The 26,743-nt window shown below is 51.6% G+C and overlaps 1 long non-coding RNA gene across 1 annotated transcript in view; it reads left to right on the forward strand.

Annotated features, from left to right (window-relative positions):
* The first annotated feature begins 2,617 nt into the window (after positions 1-2,617).
* The window catches only part of LOC148149488 (uncharacterized), a 92,566-nt gene continuing 68,440 nt past the window's right edge, over positions 2,618-26,743 (forward strand). The window contains exon 1 of the long non-coding RNA XR_015757784.1: positions 2,618-2,738. This is a non-coding gene — a long non-coding RNA (uncharacterized LOC148149488). The remainder of the gene's footprint in view (positions 2,739-26,743) is intronic.

A 26,743-nucleotide genomic window follows, 5' to 3' on the forward strand; every position in this document is an offset into this window, starting at 1 on the left:
GATAGAGACATACAAGATGATCAGAGGCTTAGATAGGGTAGACAGTGAAAGTCTTTTTCCTTGGATGATGACATCAGTGTGTATGAGGGGGCATAACTACAAATTGAGGAGTGATAGATTTAAGACAGATGTCAGAGGCAAGTTCTTTACTCAGAGAGTGTTTAGGGCATGGAGTCCACTATCTACTAATCTAGTTAACTCAGCCACATTAATGAGATTTAAACAATTCTTTCGATAAGCATATGTGTGATTTTGGGATAGTGTAGGGGGATGAGCTGAGAATAGTTCACAGGTCGGCGCAACATCAAGGACCGAAGGGCCTGTTCTGCGCTGTATTGTTCTCTGACTATTGTGCTACAAGAGATTTTTACTGCCTTAAACAGAGTGATGGATCTTGTATTGTGGGCTTACGAAGTGTCACTGATCTCTACCAAACGTGTACGTGGTAGAGAATGCTGCCTGACCTGCTGCGCTTTTCCAGCAACACATTTTTCAGCTCTGATCTCCAGCATCTGCAGTCCTAACTTTCTCCCTGTATGAGGTAGAGTCAGGGCAATAGTAAGATGCTGCAACAGGAGGGGGACAAGTAGCTCCATATAAAACCCGATTCCTTCTCAACTGTTTTCAACACAAAAACCGAGCGCCTTCCAGAAAAGCACTTCTATATCCCACCACAACACTGTGCCCCACAATCGTGGTATCTGGCTGTGCACTTAGAGGAGTGCAACAGTCTGTACTGGGACCCTGAAACGCTTGGTAAGAGTCAAGTCATCGGAGCATTGAGAGCCCCACCACATTGCATACATTTTCTCTTGTTTTCAATCCTGACTCCCCTTGGTTTTCCTAATGAACCTGCTAAAAGTTGTTATTACACACACCTGCACAAGCTGTGAATTGAACCCAGGCCTCTCGCTCCAAGTTTAAGGATATTTTCACCGCGTCACAAACATCGACTCGAACTTCCGTTGTCCCTTGCCTGCTAAGTCACGCTTGAATCAACTCTGCAACTGGGAGGAAGAGGCAGAACAGGAGGATCGAGTAGCGGCCAGAGTGCAAGAGGAGAGGGGACAAAGCATTCTCGGGAGTGAACGCTTCAAGATTGGTCAGAGAGCAAACTATTTTGCAGGATTGATCATTCTCACTCCATAGTGGAGCATTAAACCTCTCTCATAAATCAATGTGAGATTTTAAGAAATACTGTAGTTGAAATGTAAATCTGATAACGTACATATTTCAAATCGATTTGCACAACTCGAGTAAGAAACTTTTTTAAAAAACTCCCGGAACGATTGGTAATGTACATACCTGGCCGGTATGGTTGATTTGGATCGGACAATCTATTTGCATGCTAGACATCGCTATGTCTGTAACTCTTCCGAGCAATTGTTAATGTCTAATAGTTTACCCATCAGTCTGTGCAGATATGAATATTCTCTATGAACGAACTGATAACCTCAGACGCACGCGCAGTTTGGTTTCTATGGAGAGCATGCGCAGTGTCACATTGATCACGACGGAGAGAGCGACATGGAGCTGCTTTCTCCGGCAGCGGCTGCGATCGGCTTCAGAGAGCGGCGCTCAGAGCCAGTGTGTGGGAGCCTCGCTGGGGGAAAGGAGAGGAGAGAATTCACAAATCCCGGATAAAGGTTAAAACAAACTCAAAAAAGACCCTCCAGGCCCGTGTAAGGAGGCGGCGGTCCCTGATCAGGGAAGTGGCCCAGGGTCACGGCCGCCATTTGTTTGAGGGAAGAGGGAGAGCGGGCCTGAGGGACGCCATCTTGAGAAGGTCAAGGTGCAGGAGGGCGGGGCTCTCGGGGTCTGTAGAACAATCAGAGGAAAGGGAAGACCCATTGTTACTGATTAATCCCACGGACACAGCGTCACTGGGCGGTCCCGCAGGAATATCCTCTCTCAGTCCAGCTGGGATGGTTCACCCAGTCAGAACCAGCAGCTCTCCTCCTCTCTCAGCTCCCCTTCTGTCCTTCCTGCAGCATCTGTCCCCTGGGACATTGAGCTGCCTGTCCTGTCCCTCCCTCAGCTGTTGTTTCTGTAATACCTGTGATATCCTAGTCCCACCTTAGATTACTTCACTAAAGACAGGAATGCACCCGATGGATTTTTCTTAATATCAGCAATTGTTTAATACTCATTTACAGGTTTTTAATTACATCGTTTTTGAAGCATTTACTTCACATTCAATCATTTGCAATGGTGGGATTTGGACCTGTGTCCAGAGAAGACTTGCTGAGTTTCTGGATAAATTGTCACACAATAATGCCACTAGGCCATCACTTTGCCTGCTCACAGTTTGTATATCCCAGTGCAACATGAATCAAAACTCTTTCTTCCTGCACAATTGTTTGACCCGGCACTCTGGTGATGTGACTCAGTACCTCTCCACTGTGTGGGTCTAATTGCTGCCTCTGTCAGCGACACTCACTCTTGAAGCTACTCCAGATCATGAGCCAACAGAATTCTCCACTCCAGAGAGATGAGGCAGCACAGGTCAGGAATGTAGAGTGGGATTTTCCAGATCTCTGTGGGCTCAGTGCCATTCTATATGTGTAATCCTCAAAGCATTAGTCTAATTTCCCATTCTGCCTATTTCTGTGTCTTCTACAGGTACTCATGGAGTTCCTGACTCAATAGACTTGCCAACTGCTGGTTGGGACGATGGTTGGTCAGCCAGAAAGACAAAGTCAGGGAGGTCGGGAGTCTTCAATAAATCCTGTTGCCAGGTAAGGTCATTCCAGTGTACAGAGTAGAAAGTAATAAGGGGGATCCAAACATCAGCTAACAAGACATGACATAGAGAAAGTGCTGGAGGGGGAACACAGTACAAACACACCCAAGGCTCAATCACCACGCCTGCTGCAAGTTTTATTGTAATGAGACAGCATCGGGAGTTCCCAGTTATCAGTTCAGGCCTGTGCTTTCTTAGGGAGCATCAGAACAACTGAGGGGAATGCAGACCTCCCACGAGAGGGTGGTAATGCTGCCTGGGATCTTTTTGTTCCCTATTCCCTCTCCAACACTGTATCAATGGCTTGTATTGAGGACCAGTGTCTTCAATCATTCTAACTCCTATAACAGTTCCTATCTCTGTCATCTCCTCCCCTCTCACCAATTATTTCACATATTTGAAACCTCCAGTCCAGATGACCATCCATATCGCTGTAACTTGCTTCAGTCTCTACAACATGCCTTGTCACGATAGTCTCCTCCTCCAATAATTAGAGACATCAAATCTGTTTCTGTGCGGCATGATTCTTTGGCCAAGGTTTCCTAAATGGAATGAGTCACGTTTGCCTGTGTTTGGCTCATATCCCTTCAAACCTTCTCCTTTCCACGTACCTGCCCGAGTGACTCATCCATGTTGTAATTGTACTTGTTTTTACCATTTCCTCTGACAGCCCGTTCCGTCTATGCACCATTCTCTGTGGATAATGTTGCCCCTCAGCTCCCTCTTTAAATCCTTGCTCTCTCACCTCACGTTTATGCCTCTAGCTTTGGACTCACCTACCCTTGGCAATTCACCTTACTTAGACCCTAATTGTTTTCATAAACCTTTATAAGGTCACCCTGTGGCCTCTTCTGCCCAGGAGAAATATTGACGACAGTGTTACCAATATCTCCAACTCATGTACTCAATGCTCTGACCAATGAAGACAAGTGTGCCAATTACTGTTTTCAACACCCTGTCGCCCTGCGATGCCAATCCAAGAAACAATGTAACTGCACCCCTTGGTCTCTCTCTGTTCGACAACACTGTCCAGGGCCCAACCATTACCTGTGTTAGTCCTCCCTGGTTTGTCTGAATTAAATCCAACACCTGAATTAACCTCCATCTTTCATTCCTTCGCCCAGTTGATTAACATCCCCTTCGATAACTATATTCCCTGCCCACTCTTCCACTAATCTTGGTATCCATAAATATACTAACAGGGACTCCTATATTTTCACTCAAATTGTTAATGTAAATGGTGCACAACCGTGGTCCCAGCACCAATCCTTACAGCACGCTGCTGATCAGAGGCCTCCAGTCTGAACAAAACCCTCTCCCACCACCCTCTGTCTCCCACTGTCATCCCATTTTGTATCCAGTTGGCTAGCTCTCCCTGATCCCTTGTGATTACTAACCAATGTATCATGCTACATCCTGAACAAGGGTTTGCGGAAGCCAGAAACAACGTCTGTTGCTCTGCCTTCGTCTATCTTTTTGGTCACATCTTGAGCAAACTCCAGTCAAGTTTGTGAGACGTGTTTTCCCATGCACAAAGCCATGCTGGCTGTCCGTAATCAGGCCTTATCTTTCCAAATGCATGTAAGGCCTACCTCTCAGAATGACCTCCAACAACTGACCCACCCTGATGTCTCGCTCATCAGTCTGTAGTTCCCTGGCTTTCTCTTGCAGCCTTTCTTAATTAATGACGCAACATTATAATCATAGTCAAGAGTCATACCACACTGTTTGGTTAACGCAAACCATACTCTAAAACGGATCTCATCCCACCTGCCTGTCCCTGGATCATATCCCTTCAAACCTTTCCTATTCATGTACTAATCCAAATGTCTTTTGAACATTGTAATTGTCCCCATGTTCACCCCTTCCTTGGGAAGTTCATTTCACACACAACCCACCCTCTGTGTAACAATGTGCCTCTCATGTGTTTTATTTTATATGTCTCTCCTCTAACTTAAAAATGTAGTGCCTTGTCTTGAAACTCCCCTGTCCATGGGAAAAGACAACTCCCATTAACTCTATCTATCCTCCTCATGATTTTATAAACTTCTATGAGGTCATCTGTCAACATTCAGGTTTCAGTGAAAATACCAACCTATTCAGCCTTTCTTTATACTGAAGCCTTTCGTACCCAGCCACATCCCAGTAAATCTCCTCCCAACCCTTTCCAGCTTAATAATAATCTTCCTATAACTGGGCGACCAGAACTGGACACAGTATTCCAGAAGAGGACTCACCAATGGCCTGTATAATCTCAATATGACTTCCCAACTCCTATATCCAAAGGACTAAGCAATGAAAGCAAGTGAGGCAAGCACCTTTTTTTAAACTATCCTGTCTCTCCATGTTGCAAACTTCAAAGAATTATGTAACTGAACCCTGAGGTCCCTCTGTTCTACAACACTACCGAAGGTCTTGCCATTAATTGTATAAGCTCTGCCCGTGTTTGTTTACCAAATGCATTACCTCGTATTTATTCAGATTGAACTCCATCGACAGTTTTCAGCCATTCACACATTTCATCAGGATCCCTTTGTAATCTCAGAAAACCTTCTTCACTGTCCACAATGCCACCCTCCAGTCTAACAGCCTATCACATGCAGCTCTCTATGGTACAAATATCTCTGCTAGGGGCCCTACAATTTCTTCACCAGCTTCCCACAATGTCTTGAGATACATTTGATCAGGTCCTGGGGATTTATCTACCTTTGTGTTTTAAAACCTCCAGCACCTCCTTTTCTATCTTGTGGACTCATTTCAAGACGTTGAGTCATAGAGATGTACAGCATGGAAACAGGCCCTTCGGACCAACTCCTGCATGACATTTCTGGTCGCATTTGCCACAATTTTGCCAGTATTCCTCTAAACCTTTGCTATTCATACACCCATCCAGATGCCTTTTAAATGTATTTCTATCAGCCTCCACTATTTGCTCTGGCAGCTTATTCCATCCACTCTGCGGGAGCCAATTGTCCTTTAGACCCCTTTGAAAAGTTTCCCTCGTCTGGAGAAATGACCTTGTCAATTGACCCTGTCGATGACCATCATGATTTTAAACACCTTTTATCGGTTAACTCCTCAGCTTCCCATGTTCAACTGAAAACAGCCCCAGCCTATTCAGGCGTTTCCCTGAAGCGCAAACCCTCCAACCTTGGCAACATCTTTGGTCATTTCCTCTGAATCCTTTCATGTTCCACGACATCCTTCCGATGGCATTGAGACCAGAATTACACACAGTATTCCAATAGTGGTCAGGCCAAACACTGTTTAGTTCCCTGAGCGCCCCAGTCTTTATCCACAGTAAGTTCCAAAGTGAAACATTTGTTTCGGATCCTGTAGTTTCACACATCGTTTGCTTCATTGATCACTAAGGATACCGGGTTTGTTCCGAGCTCTTCTTTTGCTCTTAATACACTTGTAGAACCTCTTTGGATTCTCCTTAACTTTCTCTGCCAAATCTATCTTATGTCCCCTTTTTATATTCCTGATTTCCATCCAAAGTGTATTTCTACTGCCCCGATGCTCCTGAAGGGATTCCCTTGAGTCAGCCAGTTATATCTGACATGTGACCCCTTTTTTTGTTGACCAGAGCCTCGAGACTCAACCAGTGTTTCCCAATTCTGTTAGCATTGAGCTGCACACTAACAGGAGCACGCTGGCGCTGAACGCTCCTTTTATCTCGGTTTTAAAATATTCCTACTTGCCAAACATCCCTTTACCTGCAAATAGCCTCCCCAGATCTACTTTAAAAATTCATGTCTAATACGATCTTGGTCCATTGAATAACTTTAACTTGTGGACCAGGCCTGTCCTTTTCCATCACTACTTTCAAACTAATACAATTGTGGTAACTTTCCAAAGTGTTCCCCCACTAACACCTCAGTGCCGTTCCCTACCTTGTTTCCCAAGGGGAGGTCAGGTTTAGCCCCATTCTCCAGTTGGGCCACTTACATAATGACTGGGAGTTTTCAGAACACACTTAACAAATTCCTTCCATCCAAATGCTTAACTTAGTAGCAATCCCAGTCCAGGTTTGGAAAGGTTAAGATCCCCTATCATTAAAACCCTATTATTCTAAGAGATATCTGAAGTCTCCTGACATATTTGCTCCTTCATCTCCCATTGCCTATCGCTGTAGTCTGACCGTAGAAAACTAATGGCCAATTTTTATTTCTCAGTTGCACTAATATCGCTTAACGGGGCGATGCTGCATGAATACTCCCTCTAGATACTGCTGGGATGTTTCCCCCAATCAAAACCACCAGCTCTCCTCCTGTTTCGCCTCCTGTTCTATCCTTCCTGTAGCATCTGTCTCTGGAACATTGAGCTGCTGGTCCTGTTGCTCCCTCAGCTGTGTTTCTGTAATACCTATGGTATCCCAATCCCATGTTCCCATCCACGCTCTGGGTTCATCTGCCTTATCTGTTTGGCCCTTTGCATTGAAATAACTGCAGTTTAATCCACCAGTTTTCCCTCATTGTCTGCTATGTTCTTGCCTGCCTTGTCTACTTATATTGTTCTCTTGAACATTTGTACCAGCCTCAACTTTCTTTCTGGCCTTACGACTCTTTGGGGTCACACAGCCCTGCCAGACGAGTTTAAATCCTCTCGAGCAGCTCCAGCAACGCTCCCCACCAGGATGTGGGTCCCCCTCCTGTTCCCAGTTCAGGTGTATTCCCCACCCAGTCTACCTGTGCTGACACCTTCAGACATACAGGGACTTATCCACCAAGGTCCCTGTATTCCTCAGTACTCCAGGAGGACCTACCATTCATGATGTATATCGTTCGTTTATTCGACTTCCCACAGTGCATTACCTCACAGTGATCAGAAGTAAACTCCATCTGCCATTACTCTGCTCAGTTTATCATCTGATCGATATCAGACTACAGCCTGAGTCCATCCCTCTCACTGTGGACAACACCCTCATGTTACCTGCAAACCTACTAATGTTACCTTCTGCTTACACATCCGAGTGATTAATGTCCATAATGAACAGCAATGGTTCCTGCACAGATCCCTGTGGTACACCCGCTGGGCAAAGGCTTTCAATCACAAAACCAACCCTCCACCAATTGTGGAGCCAATTTGCCAACGTACCTTGGATCCCATGGGATCTTCCCTTTTGGACCAGCCTTCCGTGTGGGACCTTGTCAAAGACCTTAATGAACTCCATATAAACCACATCATCTGCACTGCCCTCATCAATATCAGAGGACAGTCGTCTAGCAAATCCATACAGACAATCCCTAATGAAATTGCGGGGGTATCCGTTTTTGGCGAATACATTGTATAGGTGTTCTTCTTCCTCTTTTTGCAGTTCTGGTGTACTGCAGTGTGCTGTGGCCCTTTTGAACAGTGTCTTGATGCAACTTCTTTTGTGTGTGTTGGGGTGGTTGCTTTCGTAGTTTAAGACTTGGTCTGTGTGTGTGTCTTTCATGTATATCTTTGTGGTGAATTCTCCGTTCGGTGTTCTCTGTACCATCACAGCTAGGAATGGGAGTTGGTTGTCCTTTTCTTCCTCTCTAGTGAATCGGATTCCTGTGAGTGTGGCTTTGATGATCCGGTGTGTGTTCTCTATTTCTGTGTTTTTAACGATTACAAAGGTGTCATCCACATATCTGAGCCAGAGTTTGGGTTGAATTTGCGGTAAGACTGTTTGTTCTAATCTTTGCATTACCGCTTCTGCTATGAGTCCAGAGATGGGTGAGCCCATGGGTGTGCCGTTGATTTGTTCATATATTTGGTTGTTGAATGTGAAGTGTGTTGTGAGGCACAGGTCCGGTAGTTTGAGTATGCCGTCTTTGTTGATAGGTTCACCGTCCTGTTGTCTGTTCTGTATGTCCAGCAGGTTGGCTATTGTTTCTCTGGCTAGGGTTTTGTTGATAGAGGTGAACAGTGCCGTTACGTCGAATGAGACCATAGTTTCTTCCTTGTCTATGTGTGTATTTCTGATGATGTCCAAGAATTCCTGTGTTGACTGTATAGAGTGTCTGGATCCGCTGATCAGGTGTTTCAGTTTCTGCTGTAGTTCTTTAGCCAGTTTGTGTGATGGTATCCCTGGTAGTGATACTGTGGGTCTGAGTGGGATGTCTGGTTTGTGCACTTTAGGTAGTTCGTAGAATCTGAGGGTGCTGTTGCTTTCAGTTTTGATTTTCTGTAGGTCAAACCTGGTTATCTGTCCGTTTTTGTTGTAGGTTTCTCAGTGTGTTGTTTATCCTATTGGTGAGCTGTGGGGTGGGGTCAAACTCCACGCAATTTCATTCACAGATGCCTCAGGGAAAGACAACGGAACGAAGACATGACACTACCCAAAGGACTAGCCACACTACCATACATCAAGAACATTTCAGAACTGACAGCCAGACTACTGCGACCACTAGGACTCATAACAGCACACAAACCAACAGCCACTCAGACAACAACTCACCAGGACGAAGGACCCGATACCCAGCATGAGCAAAACCAACGTAGTGTACAAAATCCCAGGCAAGGACTGCACAAAACACTATATAGGACAAACAGGAAGACCGCTAACGGTCCGCATCCATGAACACCAACTAGACAAGAAAGGACACAACCAGCTATCCTTAGTAGCCACACACGCAGATGACAAGTAACGTGAGTTCGACTGGGACAACACTACTATTATAGGACAAACCAAACAGAGAACAGCCAGGGAATTCCTAGAGCCATGGCACTCATCCACAGTTTCAATCAATAAGCACATCGACCTGGATCGAATATACCGGCCACTGCAGCGGACAGCTGGAACTGACAACCGGAAGGGGCAGATGCAAATCACTATAAATGCCGGAGGAAACATCACAGAAGCGCTTCACAGGAGGCTCCCAAGCACTGAGGATGTCACCTAGACAGGGGACAAAACGTCTGCAACACAAATTCCCAACTCGGCGAACAGAACCACAACAACGAGCACCCGAGCTACAAATCTTCTCCCAAACTTTGAAGCCCTTTAGACTCTACAAAGCTCTGTCATGAACAAGCCACTATTTCCTTTGCCTTCTTCAGTGTCTGCAACTCTCGCTCTAGTAACGTTCTTTAGTCACTGCAGGTCTGCCTAGCTCCCCAGACAACCTGTCTCATCCCCTACAGCTCCCACAATCACTGTAACAGCCTCTGCTCTGTCTAATCCTCCTCTTTCCCACTGCCTTCCAGGCACAACGGCGATCCTGTAAGAGAGCAGTGCGGAATGGGATGTTATAAAGCTGAGCTGAGGCTTGATGCCAACCATTACCTGGGAGTCACAAGGGGAGAGAACCTGAGCGAGTGCAGCACAGAGCGGGAGAATATAAATCAGCAGCGAGGGTCAAGGCCGACTGGGACTTGGATTTGGATAAAAAGCAGAGCAGGAGGCTCGAAATCAGCACCGAGTCACAGAGGGAGTGACCGTGTGAGGGAGCAACTTGGAGCAGGAGCATGAGGCTGACTCAGCTGGGAGAATATAAATCAGCACTGAGGATCGAGGCCTAGTTGTACCTGGGAGTCACAGAGACGGTGACCATGTGAGGGAGCAGACTGGAGTGAGAGCTGGACGATTACACGTCTGAGGAGACACATCACTGTGTGTGCACCTGTCCCTCCATTGTTCTGTGTTTGTGTGTGTTTGTATGCGTGTGTGTCCCCTTCCCTCGCTGTGTGTGTGTAACTCACCTCACTGTGTGTGTGTCCCTCCCTCACTGTGTGTTTTTGTACCTCCCTCGCTGTGTGTGTGCATGTCCCTCCCTCGCTGTGTGTGAGCATGTCCCTCCCTCACTATGTCTGTGAGCATGTCCCTCCCTCACTGTGTGTGTGTGTGCGTGTCCATCCCTCACTGTGTGTGTGTTTATGTGTGCGTATGTCTGCGTGTCACCCTCCCTCACGTGTGTGTGTGTGTCCCCTCGTGTGTGTGTGTGTCCCCTCTCGCTTTTTGAGCACATGTCCCACCCTCGCTGTGTCTGCGTGTCCCACCCTCGCTGTGTGTGCGTGTGTGTGTATATGTGTGCGCCCCTCTTGCTGTGAGTGTGTGTGCATCTCTTGCAGTGTGTGAGGGTGTCTTCCCCTCGCTCTGTATGTGTGTGTATGCATATCACTCACTCACTGTGTGTCTGTGTGTCCCTCCCTCGCTGTGTGAGTGTGTGTGTGCGTGTCTCTCTCTCACTGTGTGCGCGTCGCTCTTGCTGTGTGTGTGTCCCTCCCTCGCTGTGTGTGTGTGTGTCCCTCCCTCGCTGTGTGTGTGTGTGTCCCTCCCTCGCTGTGTGTGTGTGTGTCCCTCCCTCGCTGTGTGTGTGTGTGTCCCTCCCTCGCTGTGTGTGTGTGTGTCCCTCCCTCGCTGTGTGTGTGTGTGTCCCTCCCTCGCTGTGTGTGTGTGTGTCCCTCCCTCGCTGTGTGTGTGTGTGTCCCTCCCTCGCTGTGTGTGTGTGTGTCCCTCCCTCGCTGTGTGTGTGTGTGTCCCTCCCTCGCTGTGTGTGTGTGTGTCCCTCCCTCGCTGTGTGTGTGTGTGTCCCTCCCTCGCTGTGTGTGTGTGTGTCCCTCCCTCGCTGTGTGTGTGTGTGTCCCTCCCTCGCTGTGTGTGTGTGTGTCCCTCCCTCGCTGTGTGTGTCCCTCCCTCGCTGTGTGTGTCCCTCCCTCGCTGTGTGTGTCCCTCCCTCGCTGTGTGTGTCCCTCCCTCGCTGTGTGTGTCCCTCCCTCGCTGTGTGTGTCCCTCCCTCGCTGTGTGTGTCCCTCCCTCGCTGTGTGTGTCCCTCCCTCGCTGTGTGTGTGTGTGTCCCTCCCTCGCTGTGTGTGTGTGTGTCCCTCCCTCGCTGTGTGTGTGTGTGTCCCTCCCTCGCTGTGTGTGTGTGTGTCCCTCCCTCGCTGTGTGTGTGTGTGTCCCTCCCTCGCTGTGTGTGTGTGTGTCCCTCCCTCGCTGTGTGTGTGTGTGTCCCTCCCTCGCTGTGTGTGTGTGTGTCCCTCCCTCGCTGTGTGTGTGTGTGTCCCTCCCTCGCTGTGTGTGTGTGTCCCTCCCTCGCTGTGTGTGTGTGTGTCCCTCCCTCGCTGTGTGTGTGTGTGACCCTCCCTCGCTGTGTGTGTGTGTGACCCTCCCTCGCTGTGTGTGTGTGTGACCCTCCCTCGCTGTGTGTGTGTGTGACCCTCCCTCGCTGTGTGTGTGTCCCTCCCTCGCTGTGTGTGTGTGTGTCCCTCCCTCGCTGTGTGTGTGTGTGTCCCTCCCTCGCTGTGTGTGTGTGTGTCCCTCCCTCGCTGTGTGTGTGTGTGTCCCTCCCTCGCTGTGTGTGTGTGTGTGTCCCTCCCTCGCTGTGTGTGTGTGTCCCTCCCTCGCTGTGTGTGTGTGTGTCCCTCCCTCGCTGTGTGTGTGTGTTTCCCTCCCTCGCTGTGTGTGTGTGTGTCCCTCCCTCGCTGTGTGTGTGTGTGTCCCTCCCTCGCTGTGTGTGTGTGTGTCCCTCCCTCGCTGTGTGTGTCCCTCCCTCGCTGTGTGTGTGTGTGTGTCCCTCCCTCGCTGTGTGTGTGTGTCCCTCCCTCGCTGTGTGTGTGTGTGTCCCTCCCTCGCTGTGTGTGTGTGTTTCCCTCCCTCGCTGTGTGTGTGTGTGTCCCTCCCTCGCTGTGTGTGTGTGTGTCCCTCCCTCGCTGTGTGTGTGTGTGTCCCTCCCTCGTGTGTGTGTGTGTCCCTCCCTCGTGTGTGTGTGTCCCTCCCTCGTGTGTGTGTGTGTGTGTGTGTGTGTGTCCCCCTCCCTCGTGTATGTGTGTCCCTCCCTCGTGTTTGTGTGTGTGTGTCCCTCCCTCGTGTTTGTGTGTGTGCGGACGTGTCCCTCCCTCGCTGTGTGCGGACGTGTCCCTCCCTCGCTGTGTGCGGACGTGTCCCTCCCTCGCTGTGTGCGGGCGTGTGTCTCCCCCTCATTGGGTGTGCGCATGTCCCTCTCTTGCTCTGTCTGTGTGTTTGTGTGTGTCCCTTCCTGGCTGTGTGTTCATGTCCCTCTTTCGCTGTGTATGTCTGTAATTTTGTGCTTGCGCATGCGCGTGTCCCTCCCTCGCTGTGTGTGCATGTCCCCCTCTTGCTCTGAGTATGTGTGTCCCTGTTGCAGTGTATGTGAGTGTCCTTCCCTGGCTGTGTGTGTGTGTATGTGTGTCCCTCCCTCGCTGAGTGTCTGCGTGCATCCCCCTCACTGTCTGTATTTGCGTGTCCCTCCATCGCTGTGTGTGTGTATGTGTGTGTGTATATTTGTGCATTTCCCTCCCTTGCTTTGCATGTGTGTGCCCCCTCTCAATTTCTGTGCACATGCCCTCCCCCTCACGGTGTGTGTGCTTGTCCCTCCTGTGTGTGTCCCTCCCTCGCTATGTGTGTGCGTGTCCCTCCCAAGCTGTGTGTCCATGCTCCCTCCCTCGCTGCGTGTCTCAGCGTGTCCCTCCCTCGCTCTGTGTGTGTCCCTCCCTCGCTTTGCGTTTGTGTGTCCGTCCCTTGTGTGTGCGTGTGTGCATGTGCCTCCCTTGATCTGTGTTTCTGTGTGTGTATGTACGTGTGCGTGACCCTTCCTCGCTTTGTGTGTCCATCCCTTGTGTGTGTGAGTGCGTGACCCCCTTGCTGTGTGTGCGTGTCCCACCCTTGCCGTGTCTGTGTGTGTCCTCTCTCGCTGTGTGTGCGTGCCCCCCCTCAATTTCTGTGCACATGCCCTCCCCCTTGACATGTGTGTGTACCTTCCTTCGCTGTATGTGTGTGTATCCCTCCCTTGCTGTGTGTCTGCAGGTAACCCCCTCACTGTGTGTGTTTGTATGTCGCTCGCTCGCTGTGTGTGCATGCGTCCGTCCCTCGCTCTGTGTTTGTGTGTATGTATGTGTGCATGTCCCTCCCTCGCTTTGCATATGTGTTCGTCCTTTGTGTGCGTGTGTGCATGTCCCTCCCTTGCTCTGTGTTTGTGTGTGTATGTATGTGTGCGTGTCATTCCCTCGCTTTGCGTGTATGTGTCCGTCCCTTGTGTGTGTGTGTGTGTGTGTGTGACCAGCTTGCTGTGTGCGCGTGTCCCACCCTTGCTGTGTCTGTGTGTGTCCTCTCTCGCTATTTGTGTGCCCCTCTCAATTTCTGTGCACATGCTCTCCCCCTCGACATGTGTGTGCTTGTCCCTCCTTCGCGGTGTGTGCGTGTCCCTCCCTTGCAGTGTATGTGTGTGTCCCTCCCTCGCTGTGTGTCTGCGTGTATTCCCCTCACCATAAGTGTGTGTGTTTGTCCCTTCCTCACTCGGTGTGCGCGTCTCTCCCTTGCTCTGTGTTTGTGTGTGTGTATTTGTGCGTGTCCCTCACTCGCTTTGCGTGTGGGTACCCCCTCTCAATTTGTATGCACATGCCCTCCCCCTCACGGTGTGTGTGCTTGTCCCTCCTTCGCTGTGTGTTCCTCCCTCGCTATGTGTGTGCCTGTCGCTCCCTTGCTGTGTGTGTGCGTGTCCCTCCCATGCTGGTGTGTCCATGCTCCCTCCCTCGCTGGGTGTCTCAGCGTGTCCCTCCCTCGCTCTCTGTGTATGTGCGCGTGCATGTCCTTCCCTCACTGTGTCTGTGTGTGTCCCTTCGCTGCATGTTCCTTCCTCGCTGTGTGTGTCCCCCTTCCTCGCTGTGTGTGTGTGCGTGTCCCTCCCTTGCTGTGTGTGTGTGTGTCCCTCCTCATTGTGTGTGTGGGGGTGTGTCCCTCCCTCGCTGTGTATGTGCGTGTCCCTCCCTCGCTGTGTATGTGTGAGTTTCCCCCCTTGCTGTGTGTGTGTGTGTGTGTGTGTGTGTGTGTGTGTGTGTGTGTGTGTGTGTGTGTGTCCGTCCCTCTTGGTATGTGTGCTTGACCCTCCCTCGTTGTGTGAGCATGTGTCTCCCCCTCGCAGTGTGTGCGCATGTCCCTCTCTCACTCTCTGTGTTTGTGTGTGTCCCTCACTGGCTGTGTATGCACGTCCCTCCCTGGCTGTGTGTGTGCGCGTGTCCCCCTCTCGCTGTATATGTCTGTGTTTGTGTGCTTCCTCATGCGCATGTCGCTCCTCCACTGTATGTGCGTGTCCTTCCCTCGCTGTCTGTGTGTGTGTGTGCGCGTGTCCCTCCCTCGCTGTGTGTGCATGTCCCTCTCTTCCTGTGTGTGTCTGTGTTTGTGTGCTTCCTCATGCACGTGTCGCTTCCTCGCTGTCTCTGTGTGTGTGTGTGTGTCCATCCCTCGCTCTGTGTGTGTGTGTGTGTGTGTGTGTGTCTTGCTGTGCATGTGTGTCCATGTCCCTCACTGGCTGTGTGTGTGCGTGCCCCTCTCTCGCTGTGTGCTTGGGCATGTGCGCGTTCTTCCCTCGCTGTGTGAACGTGTCCCTCTCTTGCTGTGAGTATGTGTGTCCCTCTTGCAGTGTATGTGAGTGTCCTTCCCTAATGCTGTGTGTATGTGTATGTGTGTGTGTGTATGCATGTGTGTCCCTCCCTCACTGTTTATGTGTCAGTTTCCTGCCCTGTGTGTGTTACTCTTGCTGTGCGTGTGTGTACGTGGCCCTCCCTCGCTGTTTGTGTGCGTGTCCCTCTCTTGCTCTGAGTGTATGTGTGTTTGTGTGTGTCCATGTCCCTCACTGGCTGTGTGTGTGCGTGCACCTCTCTCGCTGTGTGTCTGTGTTTGTGTGCTTGAGCATGCGCGTGTCCATCACTCGCATGGTGTGCGTGTCCCCTCTTGCTGTGAGTGTGTGTGACCCTTTTACAGTGTATGTGAGTGTCCTTCCCTCACTGTGTGTGTGTGTGTGTGTGTGTGTGTGTATGTGTGTCCCTCTTGGTATGAGTGCTTGGCCTTCCCTCGTTGTATGCATGTCACTCCCACACTGTGTGTCTGTGTGTATGTGTGCGTGTGCCTCCCTTGCTTTGTGCATGTGTGTGTGCGCCTCTTGCTGTGTGTGCACGTGTTACTCCCTCGCTCTGAGTGTGTGTCAGTCCCTTGTGTGTGTGTTTGTCCCTCCCTCACTGTATGTGCGCGTCTCTCCCTTGCTTTGTGTGTGTGTGTGCGCGCGCGCGTGCGTGTCCCTCCTCCGCTTTGCGTGTGTGTGTCCCCATCCCTCGCAGTGTGTCCCTCCCTCGCCGTGTGTCTGCGTGTAGCCCCCTCACTGTGTGTATTTGCGTGTCCCTCCATCGCTGTGTGTGTATGTGTGTGTATATTTGTGCGTGTCCCTTCCTCGCTTTGCATGTGTGTGCCCCCTCTCAATTTGTGTGCACAAGCCCTCCCCCTCGCGGTGTGTGTGCTTGTCCCTCCTTCGCTATGTGTCGCTCCCTTGCTGTGTGTGTCCATGCTCCCTTCCTCGCTGTGTGTCTCAGCGTGTCCCTCCCTCGCTGTGTGTGTGTTTGTGTGTGTGTGTGTGTGTGTCCCCTTGCTGTGTGTGGGTGTGTCCCTCTCTCGTTGTGTGTGGGTGTGTCCCTCCCTCGCTGTGTGTGTGTGTGTGTGTCCCTCCCTTGCTCTGTGTGTCCCTCCCTTGCTCTGTGTGTCCCTCCCTTGCTCTGTGTGTCCCTCCCTTTGTGTGTCCCTCTCTCGTTGTGTGTGTGTGTCCCTCTCTCGTTGTGTGTGTGTGTCCCTCCCTCGCTGTGAGTGTGTGAGTGTGTGTGTGTGTCTCTCTTGCTGTGCATGTGTGGGTGTGTGGCCCTCCCACGCTGTGTGTGCATGTGTCTCCTCCTCGCCGTGTGTACGCGTGTCCCTCTCTTGCTGTGTGTGTGTGTTTGTGTGTGTCCATGTCCCTCCCTGGCTATGTGTGTGCATGCCCCTCTCTCGCTGTGTGTCTGTGTTTGTGTGCTTGAGCATGAGCGTGTCCATCCCTCGCTGTGTGTGCGTGTCCCCTCTTGCTGTGAGTATGTGTGACCCTTTTACAGTGTATGTGTGTGTCCTTCGCTCGCTGAGTGTGTGTGTGTGTGAGTGCATGTGTCCCTCCCTCGTCTTGTCAGTGTGTGCCCCCTCTCACTTTCCGTGCACATTTCCTCCCCTTTGCCGTGTGTGTGCTTGTCCCTCTTTCCATGTGTGTGTGTCTCCCTCGCTGTGTGTGTTTGTGTATGACCCTCCATCGCTGTGTGTGTGCATGTCCTTCCCTTGCTGTGTGTGTGTGTCCCTCACTTGCTCTGTGTGTGTGCATGTCCTTCCCTCCCTCGGTGTGTGTGTGTGTGTGTGTGTGTGTGTGTACGTGTACGTTTCACTCCCTCGCTGTTTGTGTGTCCCTCGCTGGCTGTGTGTGTGTGTGTGTGTGTGTGTGTACGTGTGTGTGTGTGTGTCCCACTCTCGCTGTGTATGTGTGTGTGTGTCCTACTCTCGCTGTGTATGTGTGTGTGTGTCCCTCCCTCGCTGTGTGTCTGCGTGTATCCCCTTAACTGTATGTATGTGTGCGTGTCCCTCCCTCACTTTGTGTGTCCATGCCCCCTCCCTCGCTGCGTGTCTCAGCGTGTCCCTCCCTCGCTCTGTGTGTGTGTGCATGTCATTCCCTCACTGTGTGTGTGTGTTTGTGTGTGTCCCTCCCTCAGTGTGTGTGTACGTTTCACTCCCTCGCTGTTTGTGTGTCCCTCGCTGGCTCTGTGTGTGTCTGTGTGTCCCTCTCTCACTGTGTGTGCATGTCCCTCACCCTCTGTGTGCGTGTCCATCCCTCGCTGTGTGTTTGTGTATGACCCACCATCGCTGTGTGTGTGCATGTCCTTCCCACCCTCGCTGTGTGTGTGTATGTCCCGCCCTCGCTGTGTGTCTGCGTGTATCCCCTTAACTGTGTGTATGTGTGTGTGTCCGTCTTGCTGTGTGTGTGTGTGTGTGTGTGTCCCTCCCTTGCTCTTTGTGTATGTCCCCATTGCTGTGTGTGCGTGCGTCCCTCCCTTGCTGTGTCAGTGCGTGCCCCTCTCACTTTCTGTGCACATTTCCTCCCCTTCGCCGTGTGTGTGTGTGTCCCTCCTTCCCTGTGTGTGTGTGTGTGTGTGTGTCCGTCCCTCACTGTGTGTGTGTGTCCGTCCCTCACTGTGTGTGTGTGTCCGTCCCTCCTTCCCTGTGTGTGTGTGTCCCTCTCCCTCGCTGTGTGTGTGTGTCCCTCTCCCTCGCTGTGTGTGTGTGTCCCTCTCCCTCGCTGTGTGTGTGTGTCACTCCATCGTGTTGTGTGTATGTGTCTCTCTCTCGCTGTGTGTGTGCGTGTCCCTCCCTAGCTCTGTGTGTGTGTGTGTGTGTGTGTGCGTGTATACGTGCGTGTCCCTCCCTCGCTGTGTGAGTGTGTGTGTGTGTGTCACTCTCTCACTGTGTGTGTGTACATTTCACTCCCTCGCTGTTTGTGTGTCCCTCGCTCGCTCTGTGTGTGTGTATGTCTGTGTGTGTGTGTGTGTCCCGCCCTCGCTGTGTGTCTGCGTGTATCCCCTTAACTGCGTGTATGTGTGTGTGTCTCTCTTGCTGTGTGTGCGTGTCACTCCCTCGCTGTGTGTGCGTGTCACTCCCTCGCTGTGTGTGTGTGTGTCCCTCCCTTGCTCTTTGTGTATATCCCCCTCGCTGTGTGAGTGCATGTCCCCCATTGCTGTGTGTGCGTGTGTCCCTCCCTCGCTGTGTCAGTGCATGCCCCCTCTCACTTTCTGTGCACATCTCCTCCTCCTCGCCGTGTGTGTGCTTGTCCCTCCTTCACTGTGTGTGTGTGTGTGTCCCTCCCTCACTGTGTGTGTGTGTGTCCCTCCCTCACTGTGTGTGTGTCCCTCCCTCACTGTGTGTGTGTGTGTGTGTGTCCCTCCCTCACTGTGTGTGCGTTGTGTGTGTCCCTCCCTCACTATGTGTGTGTGTGTGTGTGTGTGTGTGTGTCCCTCCCTCACGGTGTGTGTGTGTGTCCCTCCCTCACGGTGTGTGTGTGTGTCCCTCCCTCACTGTGTGTGTGTATGTTTCACTCCCTCGCTGTTTGTGTGTGTCCCACCCTCGCTGTGTGTGTGTGTGTGTCTCCCTCACTGTGTGTGTGTGTGTGTGTGTGTATGTTTCACTCCCTCGCTGTTTGTGTGTGTGTCTCACCCTCGCTGTGTGTGTGTGTGTCTCCCTCACTGTGTGTGTGTGTGTGTGTGTATGTTTCACTCCCTCGCTGTTTGTGTGTCCCTCGCTCACTGTTTTTGTGTGTGTCCCACCCTCGCTGTGTATGTGTGTGTGTCCCTCACTCACTGTGTGTGCTTGTCCACCCCTCACTGTGTGTGTGTGTGTGTGTGTGTGTGTGTGTGTGTGTATGCGCGTGTCCCTCCCTCACTGTGTGTGTCCCCCCTTGCTGTGAGTATGTGTATCCCTCTTGCAGTGTATGTGAGTGTCCATCCCTCGCTGTGTGTGTGTATGTATGCGTGTCAATTCCTCACTGTGCTTGTGTGTCCCTCCCACGCTGTGTGAGTGTGTGTGCGTGTCCCTCCCTCGCTTTGTATGTGTGTGTGTCCCTCTTGCTGTGTGTGTGTCCCTCACTCACCGTGTCAGTGCGTGCCCCCTCTCACTTTCTGTGCACATGCCCTCCCCCTCGCCGTTTGTGTGCTTGTCCCTCCTTCCCTGTGTGTGTGTGTGTGTGTGTGTGTGTGTGTGTATGTGTGTCCCTCCCTCGCTGTGTGTGTTTGTGTATGACCCTCCATCACTGTGTTTGTGCATGGCCTTCCCTTGCTGTGTGTGTGTCCCTCACTTGCTCTGTGTGTGCGCATGTCCTTCCCTCCTTTGCTGGGTGTGTGTGTTCCTCCCTCACTGTGTGTGTACGTTTCACTCCCTCGCTATGTGTGTGTGTGTGTGTGTGTGTGTGTGTCCCACTCTCGCTGTGTATGTGTGTGTGTGTGTGTGTGTGTGTCCCTCCCTTGCTTTGTGTGTCCATCCCCCCTCCCTCGCTGCGTGTCTCAGCGTGTCATTCCCTCACTCTGTGTGTGTGTGTGTGTGTGTGTGTGTGTGTGTGTGTCTCCCTCACTGTGTGTGTGTGTGTACGTTTCACTCCCTCGCTGTTGTGTCCCTCGCTGGCTGTGTGTGTGTGTCCCACCCTCGCTGTGTGTGTGTGTGTGTGTGTCCCTCACTCTGTGTGCGTGTCGATCCCTCGCTGTGTGTTTGTGTATGACCCACCATCGCTGTGTGTGTGCATGTCCTTTCCTCCCTCGCTGTGTGTGTGTGTGTGTGTATGACTCTCTCAGTGTGTGTGTGTACGTTTCACTCCCTCGCTGTGTGTGTGTGTCCCTCCCTTGCTCTTTGTGTATATCCCCCTCGCTGTGTGAGTGCATGTCCCCCATTGCTGTGTGTGCGTGTGTCCCTCCATCGCTGTGTCAGTGCATGTCCCCTCTCACTGTGTGTGCACATTTCCTCCTCCTCGCCGTGTGTGTGCTTGTCCCTCCTTCCCTGTGTGTGTGTATGTCCCTCCCTCACTGTGTCTACATTTCACTCCCTCGCTGTTTGTGTATCCCACCCTCGCTGTGTGTGTGTGTGTACGTTTCACTCCCTCGCTGTTTGTGTGTCCCTCGCTCGCTGTGTGTGTGTGTGTCCCTCACTCACTGTGTGTGCTTGTCCATCCCTCGCTGTGTGTGTGTGTGTGTGCGCGCGTGTGTGCGCGCGCGTGTGTGCGCACGCGCGCCTGTCCTTCACTTGCTGTGTATGTGCATGTCCATCCCTCGCTGTGTGTGCATGTCCCTCCCTGTATGTGTGTGCGTGTGTCTCTCCATTGCTGTCTGTGTGTGTGTGTCCCTCCCTTGCTCTTTGTGTATATCCCCCTCACTGTATGTGCGCCTCTCCCCTCGGTGTGAGTGCATGTCCCCCCTTGCTGTGTGTGCGTGTGTCCCTCCCTCGCAGTGTCTGTGCGTGTCCGCCTTGCTGTTGTGTGTGCGTGCACCCTCTCAGTTTCTGTGCACATGTTCTTCCCCTCGCCGTGTGTCTGCTTGTCCCTCCTTCCCTGTGTGTGCGCGTGTCCCTTCCTCGCTGTTTGTGTGTACGTGTCACACTGTCACAGTATGTGTTTGTGTGTCCCCCCTTCACTGCGTGTCCCTCCCTAGCTCTGTGTGTGTGTGAGTATACACGTGCGTGTCCCTCCCTCACTGTGTGTGTGTGTGTGTCCGTTCCTCTCTCACTGTGTGCGTGTCCATCCCTCGCTGTGTGTTTGTGTATGACCCACCATTGCTGTGTGTGCATGTCCTTCCCTCCCTCACTGTGTGTGTGTGTGTGTGTGTGTCACTCTCTCACTGTGTGTGTACGTTTCACTCCTTCGCTGTTTGTGTGTCCCTCGCTCGCTCTGTGTGTGTGTGTGTGTGTGTGTGTGTGTCCCACCCTCGCTGTGTATGTGTGTGTGTCCCGCCCTCGCTGTGTGTCTGCGTGTATCCCCTTAACTGTGTGTATGTATGTGTGTCCCTCTTGCTGTGTGTGCATGTCACTCCCTCGCTGTGTGTGTCCCTCGCTGTGTGTGTGTCCCTCACTCACTGTGTGTGCTTGTCCATCCCTCACTGTGTGTGTGTGTGTGTGTGTGTGTGTGTGTGTGTGTATGCGCGTGCCCCCCCTCACTGTGTGTGTCCCCCTCTTGCTGTGAGTGTGTGTATCCCTCTTGCAGTGTATGTGAGTGTCCATCCCTCGCTGTGTGTGTGTATATGTATGCGTGTCAATTCCTCACTGTGCTTGTGTGTCCCTCCCACGCTGTGTGAGTGTGTGTGCGTGTCCCTCCCTCGCTTTGTATGTGTGTGTGTCCCTCTTGCTGTGTGTATGTCCCTCCCTCACCGTGTCAGTGTGTGTCCCCTCTCACTCTGTGTGCGTGCCCCCTCTCACTTTCTGTGCACATTTCCTCCCCCTCGCCGTGTGTGTGCTTGTCCCTCCTTCCCTGTGTGTGTGTGTGTGTCCCTCCTTCGCTGTGTGTGTTTGTGTATGACCCATCACTGTGTGTGCGCATGTCCTTCCCTCCCTTGCTGTGTGTGTGTGTCCCTCCCTCACTGTGTGTTTGTACGTTTCACTTCCTCAATATTTGTGTGTCCCTCCCTCGCTGTGTGCGTGTCCCTCTCTCGATGGGTGTGTTTGTGTATGACCCTCCATCGCTGTGTGTGTGCATGTCCTTCCCTTGCTGTGTGTGTGTGTCCCTCACTTGCTCTGTGTGTGTGCATGTCCTTCCCTTGCTGTGTGTGTGTGTCCCTCACTTGCTCTGTGTGTGTGCATGTCCTTCCCTCCCTCACTGTGTGTGTGTGTGTGTGTGTGTGTCACTCTCTCACTGTGTGTGTACGTTTCACTCCTTCGCTGTTTGTGTGTCCCTTGCTCGCTCTGTGTGTGTGTGTGTGTCCCTCCCTCGCTGTGTGTCTGTGTGTATGTGTGTGTGTGTCCCTCCCTCACCTTGTGTGTGTGTCCCTGTTGCTGTGTGTGCGTGTCACTCCCTCGCTGTGTGTGTGTGTGTCCCTGCCTTGCTCTTTGTGTATATCCCCCTCGCAGTGTGGGCATGTCCCCCATTGCTGTGTGTGCACGTGTCCCTCCCTTGCTGTGTGTGTGTGTGTCCATCCCTTGTGTGTGAGTGTGTGACCAGCTTGCTGTGTGCACGTGTCCCACCCTTGCCATGTCTGTGTGTGTCCTCTCTCGCTGTTTGTGTGTCCCTCTCAATTTCTGTGCACATGCCCTCCCCTTCGACATGTGTGTGCTTGTCCCTCCTTCGCGGTGTGTGCGTGTCCCTCCCTTGCAGTGTAAGTGTGTGTCCCTCCCTCGCTGTGTGTCTTCCCCTCACCATAAGTGTGTGTGTTTGTCCCTTCCTCACTGGGTGTGCGCGTCTCTCCCTTGCTCTGTGTTTGTGTGTGTTTGTCCCTCCTTCGCTTTACGTGTGTGTGTCCCCGTCTCTCGCTGTGTGTATGTGCGCGTCCCTCCCTCGCTGTGTGTGTCCGTGTCCCTCGCTCGCTTCGTGTGTGCGTGTTCCTCTCTCGCTGCGTGTGTGCGTGTCCCTCTCTCGCTGTATGTGTGTGTCTCTCCCTCGCTATGTGCGTATCCCTCCCTCGCTATGTGCGTGTCCCTCGCTCGCTTCGTGTGTGCGTGTCCCTCGCTCGCTTCGTGTGTGCGTGTCCCTCGCTCGCTTCGTGTGTGCGTGTCCCTCGCTCGCTTCGTGTGTGCGTGTCCCTCGCTCGCTTCGTGTGTGCGTGTCCCTCGCTCGCTTCGTGTGTGCGTGTCCCTCGCTCGCTTCGTGTGTGCGTGTCCCTCGCTCGCTTCGTGTGTGCGTGTCCCTCGCTCGCTTCGTGTGTGCGTGTCCCTCTCTTGCTGCATGTGTGTGTGTCCCTCCCTCGCTGCGTGTGTGTGCGTGTCCCTCCCTCGCTGTGTGTGTGTGCGTGTCCCTCCCTCGCTGTGTGTGTGTGCGTGTCCCTCCCTCGCTGTGTGTGTGTGCGTGTCCCTCCCTCACTGTGTGTGTGTGCGTGTCCCTCCCTCGCTGTGTGTGTGTGCGTGTCCCTCCCTCGCTGTGTGTGTGTGCGTGCGTGTCCCTCCCTCGCTGTGTGTGTGTGTGTGCGTGTCCCTCCCTCGCTGTGTGTGTGTGCGTGTCCCTCCCTCGCTGTGTGTGTGTGCGTGTCCCTCCCTCGCTGTGTGTGTGTGCGTGTCCCTCCCTCGCTGTGTGTGTGTGTGCGTGTCCCTCCCTCGCTGTGTGTGTGTGTGTGCGCGTGTCCCTCCCTCGCTGTGTGTGTGCGCGTGTCCCTCCCTCGCTGTGTGTGTGTGCGTGTGTGCGTGTCCCTCCCTCGCTGTGTGTGTGTGTGTGCGCGTGTCCCTCCCTCGCTGTGTGTGTGCGTGTCCCTCCCTCGCTGTTTGTGTGTGCGTGTCCCTCCCTCGCTGTTTGTGTGTGCGTGTCCCTCCCTCGCTGTGTGTTTGCGCGTGTCCCTCCTTCGCTGTGTGTGCACGTGTCCCCCCTCGCTGCGTGTGTGTGTCGCTTCCTCGCTGTGTGTCAGCGTGCATCCCCCTCACTGTGTGTGTGTGCGCATGTCCTTCCCTCGCTGTGTGTCAGCGTGTATCCCCCTCACTGTGTGTGTATGCATGTCCTTCCCTCGCTCTGTGTGTGTGTGTGCATGTTTTTCCCTCGCTGTGTGTCTGCGGGTATCCCCCTCACTGTGTGTGTTTGCGTGTCGCTCCCTTGCTGTGTGTGTGTGTCCGTCCAAAATTTGCACCATCAGTGAATTGGCCATCATAAATTGACTGTGGTATTCAGGAATGTGTGGTTTAAGTAAGTTCACCACGAGAAATGCAGGGTTTAATGTACAGGTCGAGGGGTGGGTCTGGGTAGGATGCTCTTCAGAGGTTTGGAATGGACTGGTTGGGCCGAATGGCCTGGCTCCACACGATGGCGATTCTGTTCAGGTTATTGTCCAGCCCTGTCAACCATCCCCGTCTCTTACACCTGGCCTTATCCCCAATATTCTCTTGAACACTGTAATCTCCTCCAGACTCTAAAACACTCCTTGCCTATGTAAGAGTCTCCAGTCCTTACAAAGATCGATATGTCTGTCACCTCTTCCTGCGTTTAGAACCCTCCCTATAACTATTACCATTTGGTACAGCACTCCCAATCATTGTTCCTTCTTGAAACTCCCATAAACATTTGTATCTCTGAAAGCTCATCTGGACTGTCTCAACTTCCCTTTAACAGTTATGTGCTGAGACCTGCTCTATATCAGTGAAGTAATTAAGTCTTGGCAACACTCACTGTTATAATCTCCCTCCAGCCTTACAGCACCGAGGATCTGTAGAAGCTCTTTTCAACCCGACAGCCATCTCTGTGTCTGTAATCTCCTCTACTCCCCATAATACATTCTCTCTGAGCTCCTCTGTCGTCCACTAAACACTCCCTAACACTGTCTGTATCAGTGTAACCTTCTCTAAAAACACAACCTTCTCTATCTGTGTAAATCCCTACACCAGTCCCTGTACCTCTCAGCTCCGTCTAACAATACAACCCTCCATGTCTGTGTATTCACCTTCAGTCCCTACTCACCTCCCTATCTGTGTAACCTTCTCCATGCATTTTTGCTTCAGTCTCTTCAACTGTCCCTGTCAGTGTAACCTCTTCCAGATGCGAAAACCCTCCTCTTTTTGACTTACTCAGACCACACAACCCTCACTATCTATAACCTACTCCTGTCTGAGAAACCTACCTCTGCAAATTGCTCCAACTCTTCAACTCTCCATAAGCTCCTGCAGCTCTTACATCCCTCCCTGTCTACCAAATCTCTTCCATTCCCTAAACAGTCTGTGGAGACCCGACCACCATCCCTATCAGTGTAATCCTCTCAGGTCTCTGCAGTATTCCTGATCTGTCGAACTCATTCCATGCCTGTGCCTCTCCCAATCCAGTCCCTACAAAACCCACTATCTATTTAACACCCTCCTGTCACTATCACCCCCATGTCAATGTAAGCTCCTCCTGTGTCTCCACCATCTACCCATCTTCATAACCTTGTCCAGCTCTTACACCACTATCTGTTTAAACGTCACCCTCCCCTACAACTTCCTCCTGTTTGTGCTATGCTCCCTTATCTGTGAAACTGTCTCTGACCAAAATTGTTATCCCAATCTCTGAAAATTCCAGATTCCACAGCCTCCATAACCCCCAGAACCTAAGCCTTCCTATGTCTATAAACATCTTCAGTCACGACTACCCTGCATATCTCTGTTTGTTCTTCCAGTCGATACAAACCTCTTTATCTCTGTAATCTGCTCAGCTCCCTAAAACACTCTCTGTCTGTGATCCAGCCATGTCCTACAAACATCCTTATCCCTGTAAACTTCTCTATCCCTCCCAACATTCCCATCTCCATGAGCCCGTCAGCCCTACAGCTCTCCACATTTATGTAACCTCCTGTGGGTCTATGGTCCTCCCTCCCTGTGAAACCACCTCCAGTCCCCACATCCCTCCCAATCTGGGTCCTCTGCTCCAGATCAGACCATTGCTGTCTCTGTAACCACCCCCACTCCTGCCAACTCTTCCCATTTGTGTAACCTTGTTCAGACCCCATACTCTCCAGCTTCCTGAATCCTCTTCCTGCATTGCAACCAAAACCACATGTTTATGTAATATCCACCAATGCTTACACCCTTCCCAACTCAGTAACCACTTGCAGTCCTAACAAAGCACCTAAACTGTGAAACCTCTCATTTCCCTACAATCCTCCCTCCCTCCTCAAATGCCTTCATCACCATGAAACCTCACAATTACTTAAGCCTCCTTTTGGCACGGCAACCCTCATAATGTCTGCAAAATTCTCGTGTCCTGATATGCCTCCCTATCTCCGTAACCCCCACCACCCTCCAGTGCCCTTCTGGGGAACATGGCAGAGGAGGGAAGATATGTAGAGTCTGGACCATATTACGGGGAATTACAGATTTAGTCTAATGTCTGTGAAGTGCAGATTATTGGCGAGGACTCTAAAGACAGGATTTATGACTACTTGGAAAACCATAGTTAAATTAGAGACAGTCAGCATGGGTTTGTGAGGGGTAGGTCATGCCTCACAAACCTTATTGAATTCTTTGAGGATATGACAGAATACATTGATGTTTCATTCAGAAAAGAAGGATGATTGGGATACAGGGAAATCTATCTGTCTGGATACAGGATCGGATGGCCCAGAGAAGACAGAGGGTGGCAGCAGATGGACAGTATTGAGCCTGGGGCTCAGTGACCAGTGGTGTTCTGTAACAATCGGCTCTGGGACCCTGTTCTCTGTGATTTTTATAAATGACTTGGATGTGGATGTTGGAGAGTGGGTTAGTAAGTTTGCCAAACACACCAAGGTTGGTGGAGTGGTGGGGAACGTGGACGGCTGTTGTAGGTTGCAATGGGACATTGACAGGATGCAGAGCTGGGCTGGAAGTGGCAGATGGAGTTCAATCTGGAAAAGTGTGAAGTGATTCATTCTGGAAGGTCGAATTTGAATACAGAATACAGGGTGAAAGGCAGAATACTTGGCAGTGTGGAGGAACAGTGAGATTGTGGGGTCCGTGTCCATAGATCCCTCAAGTTGCCACACACGTTGATGGGGTTGTTAAAAAGGCATATGTTGTGTTGGCTTTCCTTAGCAAGGGGATCGATTTTAAGAGCCATGAGGTTTTTTTGC

Source organism: Chiloscyllium plagiosum, unplaced genomic scaffold, assembly GCF_037043375.1.
Source record: "Chiloscyllium plagiosum isolate Xiang-an unplaced genomic scaffold, Cpla_swu_hap1 HiC_scaffold_8, whole genome shotgun sequence".
Lineage (NCBI taxonomy): Eukaryota > Metazoa > Chordata > Chondrichthyes > Orectolobiformes > Hemiscylliidae > Chiloscyllium > Chiloscyllium plagiosum.